The sequence below is a fragment of the Protopterus annectens genome, chromosome 2.part0, assembly GCF_019279795.1.
Source record: "Protopterus annectens isolate FY-2018-M chromosome 2.part0, PAN1.0, whole genome shotgun sequence".
Lineage (NCBI taxonomy): Eukaryota > Metazoa > Chordata > Ceratodontiformes > Protopteridae > Protopterus > Protopterus annectens.
Genome location: NC_056728.1, coordinates 1,226,841,854 through 1,226,868,429, shown reverse-complemented (window position 1 = coordinate 1,226,868,429; position 26,576 = coordinate 1,226,841,854). Strand labels below are relative to the sequence as shown.

At 42.1% G+C, this 26,576-nt stretch overlaps 1 protein-coding gene across 3 annotated transcripts in view; it reads left to right on the top strand.

Annotated features, from left to right (window-relative positions):
• The window catches only part of GABRA4 (gamma-aminobutyric acid type A receptor subunit alpha4), a 1,254,879-nt gene that overhangs the window by 46,769 nt on the left and 1,181,534 nt on the right, over positions 1-26,576 (top strand). The window lies entirely within an intron of this gene.

Here is a 26,576-nt window from a genome sequence, read left to right as displayed (position 1 = left end):
TCAGTATTTGTCATCCCATTGAAATTTATTTATTTATTTAACATTTGTTGACTGGAAAAGTCCGACTAGGTTCCACAGATCCTGTTTTCAGCGGAGGCCTGGGAAGAAATGCTCCAAAAGCATGTCTTTAGAATGTGGGAGGAAACCGGAGTACCCGGAGGAAACCCACGGAAATGCAGGGAGAACATGCAAACTCCACACAGAAGGGACCCCAGCCAAGAATCAAACCAGAGAACCTGTTGCTGTGAGGTGACAGCGTTAACCGCTGCACCACTGCGCTGCCAATTATGTTTATTTTTTAATGGGAACAACAGCACAGAAGATCTGCCAAGTTGTTCAGTTCCTTTAACTTCTAACAGCATGTGTTGAGTAGTCCCATATATTATCCTGGCTAATTAGATCATTGCTCATATTTCGCTAATTTATTCTCAAAGTGGCTTAGAACTGCCCTGTTACCCCAGAGACATTCTACCACTTCTGTAACTACCTCTTCAGCCTTTTTACCACAGTTTCTTTTGCTGATATCTCTATTACTGTCATTTGTTTTTATAATCATAACCTTGTGGCGTATTGTAATCCGGGCATTGTCTCTAGAATCAGACCTTCATTTAATTTGACGGCGCTCTGGCATGGCCTCCCAAGAATTACATAGCTGAGGACTCTACCCATCAGTGAGGAAGAATGAAAAGGACATCAGATTTAGGAGTTATGTACTTACCATAACTTGGTATCTGTGTTGTCTATTTTCATTTTCCTCACCTTCCCTCCCAACCATCCCCTGGCCTTAGCTTCTAGAATGATATTAGATGTTATATGAATTACAGTTTTGAGTGGTAATTCTTTCATTTTGTCTTGTCTTTATAATTCTGTTGACATAGGCAGGAAACTCGATCTGAGAAGTTAGAGATAGTGTGGTGCATTATGGGAAGAGAGAGGAGCTTGAGTGTAGGATCTAAAGTCTGGAAAATGCGGCCAAGTCAGATCCGAGGATCTGATCCATAACTCATCAGTTAGGAAGAATGAAAATGGACAGCACAGATACCAAGTTATGGTAAGTACATAACTCCTAAATATTTGAATTCCTCACGTCTTCACTAGCTGCACCAACCCTCCATCCCCCACTTCTCTATATAGTTAGCTTTTGGGATATAAAGTTCATTGCTTACTGTTATATATTTAGAGGTTCAGGATGAGTAAGCTTTTCTCTCTTTTTGGACAAGAAGGTCCTGATGATTTTTGCACTCTGACTGCTGATTTTCTTCTAATGGACTGACCAGTCAGCAGTTAAGTTGTAGGTGTGAGAGGGAGACAGAGCTTTGTGAAGACGGTGGCTGTCATATCTTAGGTAGGGTACAACTGATATAGCGAAACGGCTTTTTCAGCAGTGTGGAATTTTAGCATCTACTGTTATGGTATATGCAACTCATAACGCTACTATTTTAAAAGGACAGGGTATAAGTAACAAAATAATATTCCGATTGTTAGTTTAGGATGTTGTGCATTGCAGAAATTAGTCATGTTTACATTCATGTTTTCATAACTAAAAGGTGAATAGATTATTGAAGGGCATGGTGTGAAATGCCATGGTGGCAGAAAGAAAACACATTGTCAGTATCCAATTCTAATGTACTTGAATGGAGATATTGCTAATTGTTTAATAGTAACTATGACAATATACAGTATAGGCTCATAGGTTCATAGGAGGTTACTAGGCTAATGTCTCTAGGGCCTTAACAAACCTACTCATGTAGTAACCTTGTTGACCATGATTAGATGGTCATAGTTAGCAGAGCGAATCAGTGATTAGCACTGACTGCCCCTGTCCATGAGGGACATAGATGCCACTCCTGGGGTGAATTTGCAGTCTCCCATCTAATTGTCAAGGTTGCAGTTAAATAGGGTCATTGAGGAGCTCCTCTTCACATGAAGTGGGAGTTTATTCCAGAGGAGTGGCAATCTCTGGGAAGCATATCTGTCTGTCCAATGTGTTTTGTTTATGTCACAGGCTAGGTTGAGATCCCTGGAGTGAGTGACTGTTGTCCCATTTGATTTGCGGACCTGCAGCATTTCCATTAGGGCAGGGTCAGAAGTTGCTCTGTAGGCCAATCATAGGCTGTCTCTTAGCAGCCTGTAGCATACAGAGTACAGAGTACAGAGACAGGGTCTTCAGTATTTCCATGTAGGTCATGTTTTGGAGGCCCTCAATTTTCTTGGTTAGAAACCTCTGTGGTCTCTCCAGTTGTTGTAGGTGTCTGGTGAGGTACATGCAAAAGGGAGCATTGTACTCAGTTAGTGGTCTAATGAGGGTCGAGTATAGAGGAGGTATAACATCCTTAGTCTGGATGCGATGCCCATATTTTTGAGATATGCAGAGCAGTAGGCTTTCCTTACCACTGTGGAGACATGGTGATCAAAGTTTAAATTGCTGTCAACCTGTGTTCCTAAGTCTATCACCACTGTGTTTGAGCTTAAGGGGTACTGTCTATAATGTAATTTGCAGGGGCCACTTCTTGCCAAAGGGGATAATGATGCACTTTTTTGCGTGTAGTTTTAGACCGTAACTTTGGCAACAGTCATCAGTCTGCATTAGCCCCTTCTGCAATATGTTGACATCGTTGGGGACTCAATGATTGCACCTAGTTTGCAGTCATCTGCGAACTGGGTAAGCCACAGGCCATCTACTTTCGCCTGGACATCCGCAAAGTAGATTCCAAATAGTAGAGGGCCCAGCACAGATCCCTGTGCCTGGTAACTGGTCTACTGGTGGAGGTGGAATCCTCAACTTTGTTAGTATGCATTCTGTCAGGAAAACAGTTTGCTACCCATCTAGTGACATATGTGTTAATCTCCAGCTGGGGGAGTTTCTCAATGATACCTGAGTGGGGAGATTGTGTCATAGGCCTTGACTAAATCAAGATAGGCAGTATGTGCTGTTTTGCTCTTATTCAGGGCTTTGTTGACATTCTTGAAGAAGTCTTATAGGTTTAATAAGAAAGACCTGCCCTTAATGAAGCCAAACTAGGTCAGGTCAAGAGTTTGGAGGTCGCCTATGGCCTTGTTAACAGGTCCATGATGATTCTTTCCATGGCCTTGCAGATAAGGCTGGTTAGGCTTATGGATGCATAGTTTCCAAGGTCGGTTGATGGACCCCCTTTGTATAAGAGAGTTATTGTTGCTGTTCTTCACTCTGCTGGAACAAAGTCAGTGCTCAGGCTATGGTTGAAGAGAGTGCCAAGTGGTTCTGCTAGGTCTTGTTTTAGATTGTTTAGTAACTAGTTTGGGATGTTATTTGGACCCATGGAGGCTGTGTTTTTGGCCTTGGAGATGGGCGGATATTACCTGCTCTTTGGAGATGCTAGGTAGTGGACTGATGATAGGGATGCTTTGGGGTGTGTCTGGTGGGGATGGGGGGGGGGAGGGGGGGTTGAGCCCATATCTGTCCGTCAGAAGGTTGGCAGTTTCTTCAGGTTCAGTGTGAGTAGTATCAGTCACAGTCAGTTCGGCATATATCTCAAAGTCAAAATCAATGTCAAAGTAAACTTTATTGTCATTTAGAACTATATACGTGTAGCCTAAATGAAATTCTGTGCATCAGCTCAGTTCTTGAAATTACAAGGGAAAATGAAACAACACATGCAAGTAGAGGAATAAACATAACTAACAAATACAGTAGTACTCCCAATACATGCAAAAAAGAGCAGAGACATTACCAACACTCATATATGAAAAGAATACCCTCCCCTGAGTTAAATTAACTATCCTATTTAAATTAATACAAAACACACTACAGATTGAAGTGCCTAAGTTATTTGTCTTATATTGCACTTCAGTGGGTTAAACAGTACTGGCTATGGATATAATAAATAAATATTGCTCTTACTTGGAATATATCTGAGTATATATTGCACAAATAAAAAATGACTTATGTGTCCAGACCTCTGGGACTAGTGCCTGGGTTCAGAAGTCTAATCACTGTAGAGTAGAAACTGTTATTGAGTCTTGTAGTCCTGCAGCAATTGCTGCGATATCTCCTGCCCGATGCCAGATGCTTAAACAGTCCATGCACAGGATGTGTGTTGTCCTGTATTATTTTGCTGACCTTTCGGATGCTTCTTGCAGAATAAAGATGTTGTATCTATCTAAGACTGGAACCTGTTACCTTCTCTGCAACCCTCACCACTCTTTGTAGCACCTTCTTTTTGTAACTGTGCAGCTTTCAAACCACACTGTGAAGTTGCAGGTGAGGATGCTCTCTATTGCACCTCTATAGAAGGTGGAGAGAATATGAGGAGGAAGGTTAGCTGGGCATTCCCTTTAAGATTTTGAACATAGCTAAAGAAAGCCTTATGATTGTCTTTAGCTGGAGATGCCAATTTAACCTCGTAATTGGCTTTAGAGGACTTTACAAAATATCTGATTTGCTTGTTCAAACTGTGGAGGGTATTCTTCCTCTGGTGAGTGAGTTCCATCTTGTTCTTGGATAACAGTTTCTTCCTTTTGTTATATAACCTGTTTATACTTGCGGTCCACCAGGGTGGCCTCTTTCTTTGGGAGAACCTGGTTTTGATTCTGACAGGTACAGCTGAGTCTATACAGTTGTTTAAATGTCTATGCGTATACTCCTCTGCATAGGCGTCATTGTTGGCTGTATTAGCAGGGGTTTTGAAACTTTTTATACCCTTGCTTAGTAGGCTAAAGTTTGCTTTGGAGAAAATTTTCAGGTTGTTTGCTCCTATGGGGGTGTCCAGTCTGATCTTTACTTCAAATGAGACAGATTTATGACCTCACCAGGTAGGGCAACACACAGGGGGTAGTGCAATGACTCCCCCCCCCATGTTGGTGAGTACCAGGTCCAGGACATTTGAGCTCCTTGTAGGGGTGCAGACTAGCTGTTCCAGGGCATTTGAATTAACAAAGTCCAGGAACCTCAGGGCGACTGCATTTCTGGTTGTGTATGTTGTCTAATCAATGGAAGGATTGTTGAAATCTCCAGTAACCAAAGTGTTTGGCTGTATAGGGAGTGATTCTAGAAAGTCCAGGTAGTCGGTGTGTTCTCTTGGTTTATGGTGGGGGACCTGTAGCTAGCAATGATGTGGTAGGATGTTTTACCTACATTTAATTGTACCTGGAATAGCTCTAGAGTCATAATGTTTAACCAGTCTTGAGGTGTATTTGGATTTAGTGAAGATGGATACACCTCCACGATTGGTTCTTTCCCACTCATTGTGGGGTCTGAATGTGTGGAAGGCATTGTAGCCTTATATAGCTGGGTTGCTCTCTGTGGCCTTGAACCAAGTCTCAGTGACTGCACAGATGTCAGCATCTTCCAAGCTGAGGAGTGCTTCCAGGGAGTGCAGTTTTCTGTTGAGGCTCCTAGCATTAAGCAGCATAACCTTGAGTTTGTCTGGAGTAGATTTCTGTACATTGGGAATTGTTTTGTTTTTGACTTGCCTAAAAAAGGCACTATGGGTGAGGCAACCGTCTTGGCCAGTATCTGAAAGCATAGAGGAGACAGGTAATTGTTGTTGAGTGACTTGATTGCGTGCATGATTTGACTGATCCTGACACCTGAAAGATAACTAACCATGACTTTCTCCTTGTCCAGCCTGGAGAGGGAGACATCTGTGTGTTCATAGATTCATAGGTGTTTACTAGGCTAATGACCACAAGGGCCTTTTTAAGCCTAGCGATGCATCCCAAATCTCTGACTAGTTCTGATACCCTTGATAAGTGTAAGCATGGGCCTGGGAGATAAAACATTTAGGGCTACCTGTTTGCATTAGAGACATAGGTGCCAAACCAGGGATGAATTTCTGGTTTCCCATCCAATTGTCCAAATTGCACTTGAATTGGGTTAGGGAGGGACACTGCTTCACATAGATGGGGGAGCATATTCCATAGACAGGGTAGTCTCTGGGATACATACCTATCTCTCCAGCAGGTCCTATTTATATCGCAGGCAAGGTTTAAGTCTTTAGAAAGGGTAATTCTGGTACTGTTTGTTTTGTGGATATGCAGGAGGTCTATCAGAGTGGGGTCTGACAATGCCCTGTATGCCAGGCATAGATCTCCGTTCAAAAGCCTGTAGGAGACAGAATACAAGGATAGGGCCTTGAGGTGGTCTGCATAGGACATATTACTTAATGCCCTGTATTTTTTAGTGAGGAACCTATGTGGACGTTCCAGTTGTTGGATATCCCTGGTTAGGTACATACCAAAGAGGGCATTGTACTCAATGATAGGTCTGATGAATGCCGAATACAGTGGAACAGTGACTTCCTTGGACTTAGATGCCATACCTTTGTTTACACGTTGCGCAACATAGATTGATTTCCTCATCTCCTAAGTCCCTGACTACTGGGTCAACTCTAAGCGGTGTGTTGTCAATGTGATAACTATCAGGGGTGGATGACTTTCCAAAGGATACTATTATGCATTTCTTGGCATTTAGTTTTAGTCCATGACTCTGACACCAGTTGTTTGTCTGTGTCACCCCCTCCTGGAGAACATTTGTGTTAGTGTGAGATTCAATGACAGCTCCTAATTTGCAATCATCTGCAAATTTAGTCAGCCACAGACCACTGACATTGACCTTGACTTCTGAGAAGTAAATGCCAAAAAGGAGTGGTCCAAGGACTGATCCTTGAGGGACTGCATTTGTGACTGGCCTCTTTGTAGAGGTGAACTCCCCAAAACTAACTTCCTGGGCTCTGTCTGTGAGCCAGTTGGCTATCCACTGGGTGACATACGGGTTTGCACCTAACCTCTTGAGTTTGTCAGCAATGCCTGGTTGGGGTATTGTGTCAAATGCCTTGGCCAGGTCAAGGTAGGCAGTATGAACAATTTTGCCCATGTCCATTGTTTGTTGACCTTTTCAAAGAAGACCATCAGGTTGAGTAGGCATGATCTGTCCTAGACGAAACCAAACTGGGTTGGGTCCGGTGTCTGGAGGCTTACTAAATCTCCATTGATCATCTCCATGATAATTCTTTCCATGGCTTTACATATAAGACTAGTGAGACTTATGTTTCTGTACTTTGCAGGGTCTGTAGATGGCCCTCCTTTGTGCAGAGGGATGACTGTTGCCTTTCTCCATTGATGAGGCACAAAGCCCGTTTGGAGGATACAGTTAAATAGTAATTACAGAGGCCCTGATAAGTCATGTTTCAAGCTATTTAGAAGGCATCCTGGGATATTGTTGGGCCCATTGATGCAGTGTTCTTGGTCTTAGAGAGAGCATTAAGGACCTGTTCCCCAGTGATAGTAGGGGGAGTTATATTTGATGATATTTCCTGAGGGAAGGTTTAGGGGGAGAGAGGAGTAAAGTTGGAGATGCATTTATCAGCCAGGAGGTTTGCTATATCTTTTGGCTCAGTGTAGGTGGCTCCATTTACAATGAGCTCTGCACACAATTGGGTATTGTCTTTGAGGTTGTGGACATAAATAAAGAATGCTTTGTTGTTGTCATTGGCCTGGGAGGCCAAACTTACCTCAAATTTGGCTTTGGTAGTCTTTATTTGTCCTTTGAGTTGTTTGTTTACTTTAATGAGAGTGCTTTTGTCCTGCTGGGTGCTGCACCTCCAAATTTTTGCCATGATAGTGTCTCACTATGGAATTGCCTATGACCAGGACATTAGGTTTTGAGGTGTTTTGCCTTAGGGGCTTATTTGTTGAGACACTTGTATGTTTGTTGCTATGTGAAGTGGGGTCAGTTTGTGTTCCACTATGTGTGATCTGTTTGTGGTTTGGAGGTCTCTGGTCCTTTGGTAGCTCTTAGTGAATACCTCCACATATGTAGGTCTATGTGACTTGACCTTGTCTTGTGTGAGAAGAGAGGTGTGTGTGCTGACAACCTGTTTGATGTCTTTGTTGTTACATGAAAGGATTGATTCCAGCTTCATGGTATAGTTACACCTCTCACATACTGTATTTGTTTGCTTTAGGAGCCAGTGATTGTCAGTATACATGAGGCGAAAAAAACAATGAAACTCACTGAAAACACAAACGGAACACCACTGCAGCCAGAACGATGTAAAAGAAAAGCTTCACACTTCATTTTAGAATGTTTTAATTCTTTTACATAAATTTTATAGGGCATACTATGTATTTGTACTCATCCGCTCTCCTTGTTATTGTTGCCCTTTTAAGTTTCATCGTTGCCCCTTTAAGCAACGGTGTGGCGCTTGTGGTGATGTCGTCAACAAGCGCCAGTTACTTTGTTTTAAATGCATTAGGTTTTAATCCTTTTAACTGCTGATGAAGCTTCTGGCTTTCTGGAAGTGAAAACGCTGTTTTGGTCTTTAAATAAATTGCGTTTCTTTTCTTTTACATCGTTCTGGCTGCAGAGGTGTTCCGTTTGTGTTTTCAGTATACATGAGGCAGTCACTACATTGCCCTAGGATGCCTATGTCAATCAGGCTAGCTGGTGAAATGTTGGAAAACTGGCTGTCCATTTTAGCAGATTAAACCATAAGTACTAGTTGGGGACTGAGCAATTTGGATTAGCTTTTGCTCTAGGACAAATTCAACTAACTAAACAAGGGGGCTTATTCTGTTGAGGATTAGGGGTGAAGGAGTGTGGTGATGCTGCTCAATGTTCAGCTGAGTTGCCTGCAGTGCAGCAGTATGCAGCTAAGTTGCCCACAGTACAGCAGGGAAGCTGGGGAGGGTTCCACTGACAAAAGTCTGGGGAAAAATAGTTTCTAGGAGTTTGCTGCTATACAGGGTACCACTAACCCCCATTGTGCAGTATGCAGCTACAGGCAAACATGAGGCTTATATACAGGTGAATTTAAACAGGTTTAAACTGGTCTGCTAATAGGAAATCACACAAAGATCCTTCTTCCAGCAATCTTCAGCTCAGACAGGGCTATAGCCACACTGTTCTGCAACAAGGGTGCAGGGGAGCATTACTTAATGTAAAATGGCTGTATTTGAGTTCAAGTGTATACAAAGCAGGCTAGATTCTGCAAGTCTAGATCTAGTCTGTGCTATCCAAGCAATATTACCTACCTACCTCCCTAGAAAACACAAGTGGAAAAAAACTAAGGGTAATGCTGCTCAATGCCAGAAGTCTAAACCTCAAGATGCACGCCCTCGAAGCCCTCCTCAATATGGAGAACATCGATGTCTGTGCAGTGACTGAAACCTGGTTCAAGGCTCCTGACTGCACCCCAGCACTATCAGGTTTTACCTCATATCATGCTTTCCGGCCCCAAAACTTGGACCGAACCACAAAAGGAGGGGGAGTATCCATTTTCATCAAAGATACCCACACCTCCAGGTTAGTGGCAACGCACGAAGCATCGGAGACTATCCAGGTGCAACTAACCATAGGCAAAACTGCCTTACAGTTTGTAGCATGCTACAGACCACCCTCTCAAACTCAGGAACCCCACACAGCCTTCCTGAAGACACTGGAGAGTATGAATGTCTCTCCAAATACCATCATTTTGGGAGACTTCAACTACCCAAACATAGACTGGGAACATTACTCAAGCCCCAACACCCTAGTACAAAGGTTCCTAGAATTCATAAACTCAAATGCAATGGAACAACTAGTCACCATTCCCACAAGAGGAGACAATATACTAGACCTGATCATCACAAACATGGGGACAAAATGCTCCACACCGGAAGTACATCCCTCTTTGGTAAGATCAGACCATAAATTAATCTCACTGGAAATCCACATCCCGCCCCACCCCCTGCACAAAAGACCACAGTGAAGAACTTCTCAAAAGCAAACTTCACACTTCTTAAGACTGAAGTGGTATCTTTCAAGGCCCCTGGGCCAGTGGAAACCACAACCCACACTGCTGAATCTTTTGCAAATGCCTTCTATGGGCACCTTCAAGAATGCATGGATCATGCAATCCCAAATAAAACCAAGACCCATTCCCCAAAGGCAGGCGCCGGTCTGGTGGACCCCAGCCATAAACAAATTTTACAACAGGAGGAGGAAGCTACTACATGACAGAGCAAAATCCCTAAAAGGGAAGGCATCTCTGATCAGTACTAGCAAAAAACTACGATCACTCATAAAATCACCCAAGGCCAACTTTGAGAGAAAAATCGCAAAAGACACAAAAGACAATCACAAGGCCTTCTTTAGCTATGTTAGAAACCTGGGTGGAAACTCCCAGATATGCTCAGAGTTAGTCCAAAATGACACAAAATACACTGAACCCACTGACATTGCCAACATTCTGGCAGACAGGTTCAGTGCAAATTTCTCCTCCCTCTCCCCCCCAAAAGGAGAAATAACCATCCCAGCAGAGTGTAGCCTCCCTAACATCTCAGATGCCCAGGTGAGAGCCGCCCTCTCTAAAGCTAAAAACACAGCATCAATGGGACCGGATGGTGTCCCGGGCTGTGTGCTACATGAACTCCAAGAGGAACTAAACCCACACATAAGGCTGCTGTTTAATCTTAGCCTTACTACAGGATACATACCCAAAGAGTGGCGTACGGCAACAGTGGTCCCACTTCACAAAGGCGGTGTTTCTACGGACCCTGGAAATTACCGCCCCATAAGCTTGACGAGCCTGGTCTGCAAAGCTATGGAGAGGATCATTATGGAACTCATAAACAAAGACATTGGGGACCTACAGACATTGGATCCTACCCAATTTGGCTTTGTCAAGGGCAGATCCTGCCTTTTGAACTTGGTCGACTTTTTTGAAACAGTCACTAAGGCCATTGATGAGGGCAAGGCAGTTCACACAGCCTACCTTGACCTTGCAAAAGCCTTTGACACAATACCCCACTCGGGCATCATAGACAAACTCACCAGCTTAAATATAAACTCATATGTCACAAGATGGGTTGCAAACTGGCTCAAGGACAGAACCCACAGGGTCAGAGTTGCTGGAGCTATGTCAGACTCTAAGCCTGTCACAAGCGGTGTCCCACAGGGCTCAGTCCTGGGACCCCTCTTGTTCGGCATTTATTTTTCCGAGATACAGGCAAACATAGGAGGATTGTGGCTGACAAAGTTCGCAGATGACTGCAAACTGGGCGCCATAATTGATACTCCAGCGGACACAAACATCCTTCAGAGACGCCTCATAGAAATGGATAATTGGTGCCAGAGCCATGGCCTTAAGCTGAACGCCAAAAAATGTATAGTCATACCCTTTGGGGAAAAACAAGGTACCGACAAATTACCACATAGGCGGTAATCCATTAAGTACGGAAGAGGTAATCAGGGACCTAGGGACCCAGGTTGACAGTAACCTCTCATTTGACACTCACATTGCCAAAGTGGTTAGGAAGACCTTCTATATTGCCCACCTTATCATGAAGGGTTTCACATCTAGATCAAGAGAGGTCATTGTGCCCCTGTACTCTTCTCTTATCAGGCCAATGATTGAGTACAATGCCCCATTTGGGATGTATCTCACCCGACACCTGCAGCAGTTGGAAAGACCCCAAAAGTTCCTCACCAAGAGGATAAAGGGTCATAAACATATGTCATATGCTGCCCGACTGAAAAAACTCCAGCTCTATTCAGTCGCATACCGCCTACTCAGAGGTGATCTGTGCCTGACGTACAAGGCCGTGTCCAATCCTGAATTAATGGACATGCTCCACCTTAGAAAATCCAAATCCATCAGAGCCACGAGAACAAGTGACTTAAACCTCAACACAGAAATAAATAGAACGTGCTGGAGGGACAGATTCATAACCCAGAGGCTCCCTACACTCTGGAACAGAATCCCAGTCCATGTTAGGCAGAGCCCCTCACTGACTCTATTCAAGAGAAATCTCGACGAGTGGATGGGAGATCGTAGGTTTACCCCGGGGGTCATCTCTGTGTCACTACTAGACAGAGGCATAGTAAACTAAACCCTAAAAGGGCGTAGTATTCTCATCCTAAGGGGTGGTGTAAGCCACATACACTCTGGTTAGGCTTATAAATGCCCTAGGGCAGATAGCCTAGTACGAACCTATGAACCTATTACAGTGCAAAACAAATGCAGATAATGAAGCAGGCACATACAGAAAAAGCAGTCAAACAGGCACTAATTAATGCAGTAAAACAGTTAAATGCAGTAGATCACACTTCATACATACTTAATATTTCCAAAACCAAGTGACTTGCAAATTAGTGTGGTGCTGTAGAAACTGCCTGTGATATTTTAACTTTAAGTCACATATCCTGAGAGATACCTAGTGATGGTCATCATAGTGAGCACTGCTGAAGTAGCCTTCCCTATATGGACTATAAATTGCCAAAGATATAATAGCCATATAGCTTCCAAAGCTTCAGGTCTCCTTCCACAAGAACAAACCATCAGTCAGCTTGAGCTGAGCTGTTAAAAAAGACAGGTTTGGTTCCCAAGCCCTTCAGATCTTTCCTGCCATTGAACACAACTCTCCTCTGCAGGCTTTAGAGGCTCGACAGTTGACTTGTGCTGTTCCTTTGTTGGGCAGATAAGTTCCTTTGAGGAAAAAAACTTCCACATTTTAAAAAAAATAGCTTTATTGTGCTTTCCTGTTTAGGGAAGTTATTTTTAAGCTATGAGTTTGTGTTTTAATGGACTGTCATGAGACCTAACTGTACTTGTAAATGGGAGTGCACTTTTTTCTATCAGTTTAAAAGTTATTTAAGGTAATTAAAATCAAATTTTCTGTGGAGAAATTGTTTATTTTACTTTTTAGGGCTTACAAAGTGTTTTAAAGTACATTTTACTCTGTTATTGTGTGAAGAAAGTGACTTTTAATGACTTTAAATTTTTACCAGCTCTTGCTGCTTGTTTTCCCCAGGAAAGAAGCTCAATTTCTAGCTTAACCATGGAACAAACTACTGGTCCCACAGACTGACCTTCTTCGAGCCATAAAAAGAAAAGATTAAGCAAACAGCCTTTGTACACACAGCAGGCTAAGCAGTTTGCTGCAGCTGCAGGTGGGCAACACTGCTGTGGCCATAGCTTGTTCCTCAGACCACTCATCTTTTACCCCAGATCCATCCATTGCAGCACCTACAGCCACTATGGACTGGAGGTTAGTCACATCCTGTATGGCTGTAAGGGTCCCCTTAGTGGGCAAGGGAGAGCCACTCTTGTCAGTTCTGGTAGAGGAAATAGAGGAATTCTGTGCTTGATCAAAATGTTGTGCACATCACTGAGGGAGGTGCTGCTGCCATTAATAACACTGTTGGCCCCAATTTTCCTGTCAAAAAGAAATAGGAAACTAAACATGTCCCTACACCTCCTCAAATTTCCCTAGATAGGAGTAGTTTACTGAGTCTGACTCGGTTTAATTCAGGCTATTGATCTTTCTTATAAAGTACTTTCTGGTAAAAGAAAGAGGGATTCCTCTTTTCCTGATGAGATTCAAGATTCTAAATCTGGACAGGATGATGAAGGGACAGTTACAGGGTTTTCTTCTTAGATTTCTGATTCAAACTCGTGGGGGGGGGGACTCTTTCTATGAGACTGTTTCCAGAACATGCCAGTGTTTTCAATAGGATTTCACTGAGGTTTCTCAATCCCTCAGAAAATGTTGTGAGCTGTTATGGAAGGAATTTCCAGAACCATCACTCATTCTTTTGGAGAATGTGTGTATTGCCTGCAATTTTACTGATTGTTAAGACAGCTACCCCTAAAAAGGCAGATAGGATGCATAAAGTTCCTCAGACCTTTATATTTTTTTATGCAGTCTTCCCAAACCCAACCCAGCAGCTATAGCTTTAGTTAATTGTTAATGCTGCAAGGCATTTAGTTAATTCTACTTCTACTCTTTCTGATAAAGATGGGAAGATTGTTAAGTATGGGGAAAAAAGTGTATGCTTCTGCTGCTTTGATTTTCAGAATTTTAAATTGTCAGGCTCACATGTTAAAGTTTTGCTCTGACTAATTGTCAAAGTACGAGGGATGTTTTATCTGCAGTTTTATTGTGAATAAATTCTGCTTTAAATAACATAGTTTCTTCCGTTGCATAGGTCACTACTCATTGGTTGCGTTGTATGTATGACTCATTTGATACTTCTTCCAAGGCTATGGCCACTGGTACTGTTTTGAGGAAGTTTGCTTGGCTACATTCTCAGAACCTCCCAGATGATAATAAATGTGACATTTTAAATTGTCCTTTGGGTAGAGATTTAGTTTTTAGCCTTTATGCCGCAGAGGTGATCAAAACGATGATGGAAGGAGAAAGTTGTCTCAGGCAGTCTCTTTTAAGATTTTTCAGCCCTTGTCTACCAAATTTTCAAAGGGACTCTCTAACCCTTCATCCAGTTTTGATTAAAAAAAAAACAAAATAAACAGTCTCATCAAAATGCAGATAGACATTTAAGAAGAAATGGCAAGGAGGTTTGAAAAAGAATTCTGGAACCCCGAAAACCAAGGACAGTCCAACACGTCAGAGTGATTATTTAAGAGGCTTTGTTCCCCTCTCCCACCCTGGCAGCCCCATTTCTCTTCCAGAAAGACTGAATCCCCATTTTTCTGTTTGGCAGTAAATAGTTTCAGAGAAATTGGTTCTGAAGATCATTAATCAAGGGCAAAGATGGTAGTGGGAGGAAATTCCTCTTTTCCAGGGGGTAATTCCACATCCACCAGACCAGACTCTTATTTCCACCTGTCCTTCATCCCAGGTGGGGAAAAGTTTTTATTCAAGGATGTTTTTACTGTCAAAGAAAGAAAATGCTTGGAGACCAGTTCTGGATCTTTCTTTCCTATACCAGTTTGTGATAATGCCCAAATTCAAAATGATGTCACTTCATAACCTATTACATCTTCTCCCTTATTCAAATATCCTGGAAACAATATATTTAAAAAATACTTATCATCACATCCCTGTTCATCCTGACATCAAAAGTTTCTTAAAGTTTTGTGTGTCTGGATCTCTATCAGTTCTCTGCCTTACCCTTTGGACTATCCACTGCACCAAAAGTATTCACAAAGTGTCCAGCTGCAGTTTATAGCCCATTGCAGGCTACAGGGTCTCTACATTTGTCCATATTTAGATGACTTGCTTATCTCTGCAGAGTCTTTGTCAAAGTGTCTGAAATATCTTATACAAGCTGGGATTCCAAGACAACATTTAAAAGTCCTTTTATGACTCCTTCACACAGGATTGGGTGGCTGGGGTGTCAGTGGGCTACCTCAGTTCAAAGAGCTTTCCTTCCACATAGAAAGAAAAAAGATCTTTATCCAGATCTGGTTGTAAGGTATTCTTCTTAGACTTTGATCACTGCAAGGCAATACCTCAGGACTTTGGAGTCTCATGGCATCTGTGATTCGCATGATACCCTTGGCAAGACTCTACATGAGAAAGATACAAAGGTATTTGAAGTTTGTTTGGACCCAGTACCAACATCCTTTGTCTTTTCAAGTCTCAGTGCTGGGGTTTGTCAGAAGAGAAATCACTTGGTGAAGAGAGCAAATATCCTTAAATCTGGGTCTCCCCTTCTCCCTCCCTGTTCCAAAGCAGTAAGTCATAACAGACACCTCAGGCTTTGCTTAGAGAGCAGTTTCAGGAGGTATAACAGGGCAAGGTGTGTGGGACACCAAGGACAGGTGCAAGCACATAAACGAGCTGCTTGCTCTGATTAAGGCTCTCACCTGTCTGAATTATCTTTGGTCCCTAGGACCCCCTCAAATTGTTACAGACAATACCACAGTCATGTGGTGCATCAACAGGTATGAGGCAACCAGGTCGTACCCTCTTAGCAGACTAGCCATGTTAGTTTGGGATATAGCTTCACAACACATTCTCACTCTACAGGCATCATACATTCCATTAGAGCAAATTTGTGTGGGAGACAAGGTGAGGTGGACAAGGGTAGATTGTCACAAATGGAAAGTAGATCATATGGTCTTCCAAGATTTGATCCATCTGTGAGGAGTTCCTCAAGCAGACCTCTTTGCCTCCTCTCAGAACAATCCACTGGCAAGATGCATCTCCAGGCCTCCATGCAAGAAGGCCTGGCAGACAGATGACTTTTCTTTCCCTAGGAAAGGAATGCTCCTGTATGCTTTTCCACCCTTTTCACCGATATCCAGGATACTTCTGAAGATTCAGATTGAGTCCCCCAAGATCAGTGTGGTGCCACTCTTCTTGCCCAGGCAACCATGGTTCTCCCTTTTATTGGAAATGGCCAGGGAAAATTACCGCAAGCTTCCTCACAGAATGGATCTACTCACACAAGAATCGGGGTGTTTGATAGACTCTGAACCTAATCAGCTTCATTTGACTGCCTGGATGGTCAGGTCTTTATTCCCTCTACGCACATGTTCACAAAGGATGTGTAGCAGGTACTAATGGAGGCAAGATAGCCTGCTACTAGAAAGTCATATATTAAAAATGGAAAAGGTTTTCTAGATGGTGCCAAAAACATAACAAACACCCATTCTGGTCTAGTTTTTCCCTGGTTTTACAATGTTTGTGTGAGTTTCTATCCTTTGGCCTTTCTTACTTCTCCATCAAGGTTCACTGATCAGCCATTTCAGTATCTCTACTCATGGATTCTCCTCTTTAAATACATTCTCATGTCAAAATGTTTTTCAGAGGGGTTTTGCATATGAGGCATGCAAGGAAACTGGTGGTCTCTCTTTGGGATCTTAATTTTGTGTTTGAGAAGGTATCACTTGCTCCATTTGAACCAGCTAAATTGGCTGCCTTGAGGTTATAAACATGGAAAATAATTTTACTGATTGCTCTGACCTCTATAAGAAGAGTATCTGAGTTGCATGCTTTTATGGTGCGCCAACCGTATCTCATTTTCCACAGAACCAGGGTTTCTATGAGAAGCAAGCCTTTTTTTATGCCTATAATGGTACCCAAGTTTACTTTAAGCCAAACTATTCGTCTCCCCGCTTTCTTTTCTCAACCTAAAAATGAGGGAGAAAGGATGCTGCATAACTTGGCTGCCCTCAGACAACACAGGTACTTTCTTAACAGAACTAAATCTTCTGGATCTGCAAATTAATTGTTCATTTCTTGTAAAGATGAGAAGAAGAGACAAATTGTGTCATAACAGACTATTTCCAAATGGTTATCTAAGGCTAATACCTTTTGTTATATTCACCACAGCAAAACTATTCCAGGCAGGGTCAAGGCCTACTCTACCCTAGGTGTCATGTATGGCTTTTTGGAAAGAGCTGGATTCAAGACATGTTCTAGAAGCTGCAACTTGATCTTTTGTATGTACTTTTACAAAGCACTATAAGCTTGATTATTTCTTTAGGTCTAGACCAGGCTTTGCTACGACTATTTTCCGTGGGCTCCTGGAATCTTCTCCTTCCATCTCCCAAATAAAGTAAGCTAGGATTTCAAATATTTTCCATCAAAGGGACTGGCTTGCTGTTTCCTCAAATCTTACTGGTTTCTTAGTAAGCTAGGGTAATCTACCCATATAGCTAAGGCAACTGCAGCAGTGATCAATATGATAAACATAGTACAGTTGCGTAAGTAATTTTACCAAAACAGTAGTTGTTCATATGATCACTGTGGCAGTAGCCGCTCCTTTGGGTTTTTTTTATTTTGCCAGGGTGTGTGTGTGTGTGTGTGTGTGTGTGTGTGTGTATATATATTTTTTTTTTTTTTTTATTTTTTTACGGCTAGCTGTGTTCTCCCAGGGCTCAGCCTCCATCTGTCAGTTGGCATGAACATTCTGAAGGTCTTGGTGCTCAAACCTGTGCTTTTAGGCAGCTCAGCTCAAACTGCCTAATGAGTTGAGCTACTGCAGCAGTGACCATTTAAACATCTACTGTTACGGTAAGTTTATTTGCCCAACTTTTCTTTCTCCACCCTGAAAGTGTTATTCATTATACTGTCATTTCCATTGGACTTCATGGAGCTCTTGCTGATTGCTGCTCAAAGGCTCATGGATAAAACTTTGAAACCTCATGCCAGGTACTCATCAGCTTATGCTGATGATGTAGCAATTTATTCAGATGATTGGTAGTCACATTCATTGATAGTGAAGTTGGACTCTTTAAGATTGGCAAAATTTACAATTAATGCTGTGAAAATAATGCTTTCTATGAGATAAGCCACATAGCTGGCGTATATGATTCAGAGAGGAACATTTAGACTCCAAATTAATAAAATGGAATCTACCAGAAATTAGCATATACCAAATACCAAACAGCAAGGAAAAGCATTCTTAATTATAGCAGGCTACAACTGAAAATTGTTATCCAACTTTGCTACTGTAGCCTGTCCTCTGTCTCACCTTAGAAAAGGTAAGGTGCCTATCTAGATAAGGTGGACTATAGAAGCACATGAGGCTTTCAATAAACCAAAAACAATCATGCTTAGAGTCTATTTGTGTTACCCCTGACTTTACTAAACCTTTTTTTGTGTCCACTAGTGCATCTTAATTGGGGCTGGGGGTTGTGTTGTCTCAAGAGATAGGAGGGGAGGAAAACCTTGTCTGCTACCCAAGAAGGATGCTAAGTAAGGCTAAGATACTCTGACATAGAATGACATTTTTTTGTTAGATTGGAGAATATATGTGAACCATGACTAAAGGAAATTGTGAAGCTGAGGAATACCAAGAAAGGAAGTCTTGTGGATATACTCAAGGATTAAAAGGACATCTACATGCGGATGTGCTTACAGCTGTTTGGCTTGAGCTGCTGATGGATATCTGTTGTGTTCCTTTTAACTCGCTCACTCACACGCTACCTTTTTTTGTATAAGCCCAGTTTACACCCACACTTCTTTATGGTGTTCAGAACTTTTTTGTGCCTAGCTTCTTTAGCAAAGTGACTTAACAGCTAATAATAGGCAGTATAAGAAAGGGCAAGGAGTTATTACCAAAATGACACTAAAATTGTTAGTCTAGGATGTCCTGCAGTGGAGACACTTATTTTCATATTTTTATGTTGATGTTCATATTTTCATAACTGAGAGACCTGTATGTTATTGAGATGTATGATATGAACACACAAAAGTGGGAGATAGGGTAATTCACACTATACTGGAAATATTGCAAGTTATTTGCTCATAATTATGAAAATAAGCAAAATTTCCATTTGAACTTAATACTTCAACAACCAAGTGACTTACAAACTGTTGCATGACATTAGGTGAAAATTTAGATGTCAGTGAAGAAATTGTCTATGATATTTACACTGTGTAAGGTGCACGTCTTGAGAGATACCCAGTAATATATTTTGCTAATTGTACAATTAAGCATGTTTTCCTATTTCTGTAAATATTTCAGTAAACATGCACTTACACAGGAATTTCTTGTTGTCATGTGAAAGCTTATGTCTGGTTAACAAAAATAGTCTTAACAATATATGTTATGTTGTTCTATCTCACCTTCATTCTTACTTGGATGGGTTCAGAGCCGATCCTCGGCTCCAACTCGGCCGAATACACAGCTGAAAGTCTCAAACTTGACTCGTGGCAGGTAGGTATCCCATGATGTAGTGGTGGAACTCTCCAGATCTCTTTTGCTGCTATAAGAGGTTGGATGTGCTCTTCTTGGCCGTGGCTAAGTTTTTGTCTTTTTCACTCAGTTAGCTAAAATTTCTAGTATTCTTACATAAGGATACTGGCATTCGTCTCCCTAAAGCACCGGCTAGTGTCTCTGCACCACTCCATCCACAAGACAGCAGAGACCCAGAACGTCAGGATCCCCCCCCCACTGGGTGAACCCCTCTCTTCCAAGGCCTCCCCAGAATACCCTTCTGAGGAGACCCCTCGGAAGAGAACGTGCAAGAGGAAGCATATAGACTCCCCTGTTGAGTCGGTCACCTCAGATACTGACCTCGAGAAGTCAGAAGGATCCCCACGGTTGTCCTCTGAAGATATCTCATTTGCAGATATCCTGGAGATCCTAAAGCAGAGAGGCGGCTGGAAAACCATCACCCCTTTTGATGAGGAGTCGGTGTACCTGAAGGCCTTTGGATTTCAAACTTCAACCTCCTGGGTGTCTCCGCCTTTCGATGAACTAATGGACTTTGTCAGCCCCTACCAGAAAGGAATTTCTCACAAAGGGTGTACCTGTAGATGCTATGGTGGTGGCAGCAGCCACCAAGAAGGAATTCTCGGAGACACCCTCATCTGTTCATCCTCCGAACAAAGATTCTCGAACCATGGCCAGATATGAGAAGCCTGTCTTTTCATCAGCGACTTTTACACTAAGATCGCTGAACTACCTCACTCACTTTACAAGGCTATAAAGAGATCTCCTGAAAGAGCTAGGAGATACTCTACAAGGTACATTAGCTGCGGGGGTGAATGAAAAGGTCTCTTCCCAGCTATCCACCTTAAATTCTGTTGTCAGCTCCTCCATGAGGCTGATATCTTATGCAGTGGATGGAGCGAGCAGGGCAGTGGGTTCAGGGATTTCCCTGAGGAGACAATCCTGGAAGCGCTTGTGCAATTTTGTGGAACCTTTTAAGTCTACCTTTACAAATGCCCCCTTTGGTGGTTCCTCACTCTTTGGACTCAAAGTAAAGGACAAACTCACCAGATGTGAGCAGGAAGGGAAAACTCTCTCTGACTTTGGAGTATGTTTTTCCGTACCTTCAAGGCCTTACCCTAAAGGTCAGAAGAGTGGGAAATGTGGCTCAAAAGATCCCAGAGAGCTTTCCAAGACACATGAGGTGAATCCTTCCCCGGGGCAGAGGGGGAGGTAACAATGGTAGACGTCCTAAAGGCAGAGGGGGTCTGCAAAACCAGGGTGACCGTGATTCCTTTCGCCGACATTCCTATCAGCGTTTCTGAAAGGAGGCCCACCTGCTCTACTTTGGAGGCATTCGGGGGACATTTGTCTTTGTACCTAGAAGCCTGGCAAAATATCACAAGAGACAAGTAGGTACTAAGAATAATATCCAGAGGATATTCCATTCCCTTTTGCTACCCTATCCCACAAATCAGAACAGTCCCAGATGCTCCATCCAATCTAAGAGAGCAAGCAACTATATAAATCCAAAAGTTGCTAGACAAAAGAGTCATCCAAAAAGTCCTCGCAGACCAAACAGGATTCGGAACTAGCTCAAGATTCTTTTTGGTGCCAAAAAGAACAGGGGGCTGGAGACCCATATTAGACCTCAGCAAGTTAAACGAATATGTCAAAAAGTCAAAGTTCCAAATGGTGACACTGCAGTCAATACTTCCCTTCTTAGGGAAAGATGATTGGATGTGCTCGATAGACCTGCAAGATGTGTACTACCACATAAAAATGGACAGAGCATCAAGGAGTCATTTACACTTCCGGTTGGGAGCCAGGCATTATCCGTTCAGAGCTCTGCCCTTTGGTTTCACTACAGCCCTAAGAGTGTTCACCAAATGCATGGCAGTAGTCATGGCTCACTTGAGGCTTCTGGGATTCCAAGTGTTTCCATATCTGGACGACTGGCTCCTAACTGCCACCATCAAGCATCTACTTCAGCAAGTCAGGGATGTGACTTTACAAATTTGTGCTCAGTTAGGCATAACAGTCAATTTACAAAAATCTGCCTTGCTGCCCTGTCAGCATATTACCTTCATAGGTGCAGATCTAGACACTGTTTCCTTGACAGCACGTCTTCCAGCTGACAGAATTTCAGCCCTCAGGCAGCAAGTACTTCACCTTCTTCCCAAAGACAAAATAAAGGCAAAAGTAGTTCGGAAACTCCTAGGAACAATGGCTTCCACCATAACACTAGTTCCTCTCACCAGAATGCACATGAGAATCCTTCAGTGGCATTTGTTCTCCCAGTGGTCACTTCAAGAGCTCCCGATGTCCCACCTCATCAGAATAACAGAGTCATGCAAAAAGGACCTATGGTGGTGGATCCAGTACAACCATGTGACCATCGGGAGACCCTTTATTCCACAACAACCTGTTGCTACAGTGATCACGGACGCTTTCATGATAGGGTGGGGGGCATTATCTGGGAAGAACGGTCCAAGGTATATGGCAGGAACAAGAGGCCGACTTGCACATAAATGTCCTAGAGATGAGAGCAGTGCTTCTGGCATTGCAAGCACTCCATGACTCTCTTCCACTAGGGACGATTGCTATACTGGAAGAAAATATGTTGGTGGTTTGGTACATAAACAAGCAAGGGGGAATCAAATCTTGCCCTCTTTGTCGTGAGGCCCTGAGAGTTTGGCAATGGGCAATTTCTTTCTAGCGCTTTCTAGTAGCAATGCACTTCCCGGGGAAATCCAGCATGATAGCAGAGAAGCTGAGGAGGGCAATATTGATGCCTCACAAGTGGTCTCTGAACCAGAACATAGCGGAAAAGATCTTCTGGAAATGGGGTCAGCCTTGCTGTGATCTTTTCACCACTCCCATGAATGCTAAGTGCAGCAGCTACTTTGCCCTAATTCCCCCACTGGGGGGAGACACAGAGAGACGCACTTGTACACGATTGGCTCTCGGGACTTCTTTATGCCTTTCCTGCGTTTCACCTCATACCCAAAGTCATCCAGAAAGCAAAATCCTTGGGAAGCAGGATGATTCTCATTGCCCCACATTGGCTGCGTCAGATTTGGTTCCCCTTCCTTTGGCCTCATCTTCAGGAGAAGCCTTGGACTCTGGACCCAGTTCCAGACCTGCTGACACATATGTCAGGTACACTTCATCTTTCTCTCCATGTCCTCAATTTGACAGCGTGGCTGCTCCACTTTTCCAATTTAGTCAGGCTTCAAAACGTCACTCCAACAGTTAAGCACATACTGATGTCTTCTCATAAAGCCTCTACTAGAAGACTATATTCTAGCAAGTGGAAAAGATTTTCTCACTGGGCACAAAATAGAAACATCGACCCTTTTTCTACTGCATCATGGGATACCTACCTGCCACGGGCCAAGTTTGAGACTTTTAACTGTGTATTCGGCCAAGTCGGAGCCAAGGATCGGCTCCGAACCCATCCAAATAAGAATGAATGGCGAGATCCGAACCCATCCAAATAAGAATGAATGGCGAGATGGACAACAAACATGGAATGTTATGGTGAGTACATAACTTCTTTATTTATGGGTTGTACAGTTTTCAAGATATGAAATTTTGTTTGTGAAAGTTTATTAAAAATAATTTGGGGGTTGTGTGCATTATAATGTATTACAGTATTTATGGAAAGACTATAAATGCACTGATTATTCTCACTTAAAATAGTACTTCTTACTGATAACATTGCTATATGTACAGTTTGATAGTTTATTTTGTTGACAAAATAATTAACAGTTGTTCCTCTTATTCTTTTTAAGTTTATGTTTCAGAAAATGCTGTGGAATGCAAAATGTGTATAGGCTGCTAGATGTGTTCCACACCCCATAGGCTTTAATAAGTTAAGAGATTTTGACTTAAAACAGAACTGTTAAGATTATAAGGTGATCTCTGCCAAACATATGTCATATGTCAAAACCAGAGCTATTGGACATGCTACACCTAAAGAAATCCCAATCCCTCTGAGCTACATGCTCTAGGGACTTAAACCTTGTCACCACAGTAAACAGGACATGCTGGAGGGCTAGATTCCTGTCCCAGAGACTTCCTATACTCTGGAACAGGCTACCCATCTCTGTCAAGCAAAGTTCTTCATTAGCACTCTTCAAGAAAAATTTTGATGAGTGGATGGGAAATAGGAAATACACCCTGGGGATCACATCTGTGTCTCTGCTCGACAGTGGCACAGGAAAATAACTTTCTTGGGTGGCATAAGCCAGAGAAAGTTGTTGGCTAGGCTTACGTAGGCCCTTGGGCCGATAGCCTAGTACCTACCTTCTGAGTAGTCAGCTACTTAAACCTGCATTGTTTCCATTGTGTTATTCCTGCTATAGAAAATCAAGGTAGAAATTAAATAAAACAAATTAATATAAAGCAAACTACAGTAACACTTAGGAAACTACAGAGACAAACTTGGTGGAGGATCACTGTAAAAGTAAATAATGCTGTTTGGGTTTACCCACCTTGTATGTCACTTTTCTTCAGACATATGTAGTTGCTTAGGTTCTGGTAGTTTGCTCAAAGCAGCCTTAGACATTCCACAGTGTACCATTCCAAGTTCTTGACATTTCTTATTGGTTCAGATGATTACTGATCCGTGTGCCATCCCAGAATAATGTATTATCATAGTAGTGTGTAGAAATCACTTACATTTAAAACACTTTCACTTTTTTGTCATTTAATTATTTTAATATAACATTGCTTATCCTGAGTTTTCATTGTTGCAAATACAGGGCCAAAGTGTAGTGGCAGAACTGGTTAAAAAATGTTTTTGTGGCAAGCAGTTAGTCTATATACTGCATCTATTTTGATTCTTAGTTTAACAACTTATCTAAGAAGACTTAAGACACTGAATTTATATCTTACAGAGAAAGACAACCCTAATAAGTAGCATGGCCCGAAAGCATAATCTTAAATTGACCATAACTGAAATTCCCCCTCAACAAAACTCAGAAATGAAATGTTTATCAGAGTCAAAATGGTTATGGAAGTATAATTTATTTAGGAGCGCATTGCAAAGCAATACAAATTATGTACTGCATTCTGCCAAATAATGATGGCTGGGATTCGGAAAGGGCCACAGTGAATGCCCTTTCTATTTTAGAGAAAGACCCCATAGCAGTGATTCTATAGTCAGTGGGCAGTCTTCACAACCATGCTACATGATAATGAAGCATTCCAGTGGAGCGGTTTATGCTAATAAGCCATGTGCTGTCACTAAAAATGCCTGAGGTAAGGGATTTACACAGCTGAGAGATTCAGAGAGTTGCATGGATACATTACTTAACACAGCCAGCCACATTATTGAATACAGCTAAATTTTTGCATTCCCCCATTTTATTCAATAGAAAAGACTGTGTGCAGCTAAGGTTACAGAGGATTAGTGGAAATGTAGTTGTAGGGTGTGTATGTGTGTTTGTGTATGCCTGCAGAGATGTTACAGGTCTTGGATAACTCTGTGTGTGGTTCTGTCTGCCTGGGTGGATGCAGTAGGGAGAATATTGTTGGAGTGCATGTCTGTGTATGCATGACTGGATGAGTATGTCTGGGTGGCTGAATGAGTGAGGATGTATGCGTGACTGTCACTTTGAATGCTTGTGTGCATGTGGGGATGTCTGCAAGTGAATGTGTGTGTGTGTGTGTGTGTGTGTGTGTGTGTGTGTGTGTGTGTGTGTGTGTGTGTGTGTGTGTGTGTGTGTGTGTGTGCGTGTGTGTGTGTGTGTGTGTGTGTTTGTATGCATGATTGCCTTATAAGTGTCAGAGAGATTGCCTCTGTGGGGTTCCTGTACCAATGCAAAGCTTGGGCCGCCTGTTTAACACTAGCGATACTCTTGTACAGTTCAAAGACATACATATTAGCCAACAACAAGGTCTTCCTCATTGCAACATGTGTCTGAATCACATTTCCCACAGTTGCATAAAATGCAGCTTTTGGCCACTGCAGTTTACATGAGAGCTGGGAATTTTTACTAAATCCATGCAAATGTGTGTTAACCATTGCGTCAGTAACATAATCATTCAATCAGCTGATGTATCTTTTGGCCTTGAAAATAATTTCATTCCTGAGTTCAAGTCAGGGTTGTCGATTTAAATTTATGTTATTATTTATTTATGTATGTATTATTTGTTCACCAAGTGGACTGGTCTGTTGACCCTTTTAATCCATAATTTTTTAAGCATCTTTATTAAATCATCACTTAAAATATAGGGACACGTACATTAATAGAAAAAAAAGCAAACAATATTAACATTTGTCATAAGCATGCATTATGCATTACATAAATGTTTTCTTTATTTTTTAAAAAAATATCCATTCCCACATTTCATAAATTGCTCAGTTCCTGCTTTCCCTTAAATTCCACCCCTCTTTTTGAACATTATTCTGATTGGTATTGTTCCTACACATTCAATTTATTTATTTGTAATGTTCTCCTTTTCTTTTCTAAAGATACACTTCCTTTACAATATTCAGTTCTTCAATTAGTCGGTCCAGATATTGATTTCCATTGTCTAGTAGTTGCATTTTTGGCAGACAACAGCATAAAATTTAGTAAGGCCTTACAATGTATAGGCAATTTATTTCCTGTGTCCCAGCTCAAAAGAATTATTTCAATAGTTACAGCCATTTGCTCCACCAACATTTCTGACAGAGTACTCTTTAGGGATTTTTTAAAATCTGCCAGCCCTGTACATTCCCCAAAAAAATGTTACCAGTTTCCTCTCTTCCACATCTCTCTTGTATTCAAATGAGACACTGAGTGTCTGTGATGGGTTCAAGTTGTTTATTGTACATAAACAAATCAGGAGCTGTATCTGGAACATATATTTAAGCTAACTGACTGACTCATTACTTCAGACACACATGCATGTGCATCTCTATTCAAGCCTGCATTCACTGTGACTGACTATACAAAATGGCACTGATCTTCCACGCTCTCAATAACTTATATACACATGCTATCTGGCTACAATGGCTGACTACGTACAATACACACAATGATCTACATCCTCCCAGTTTAATTTGTTTGACATGCAGTAGAACAAGGTAGTTTTACAAGCTAGATATCACAGCAACATTTAACAACAAATTAATTAAGTCCAAGTCGCTGTGTATGTCAGAATGGGTGTGGAAATTCCACCCGATCTGGTCACTTAAAAAACTTTGGGT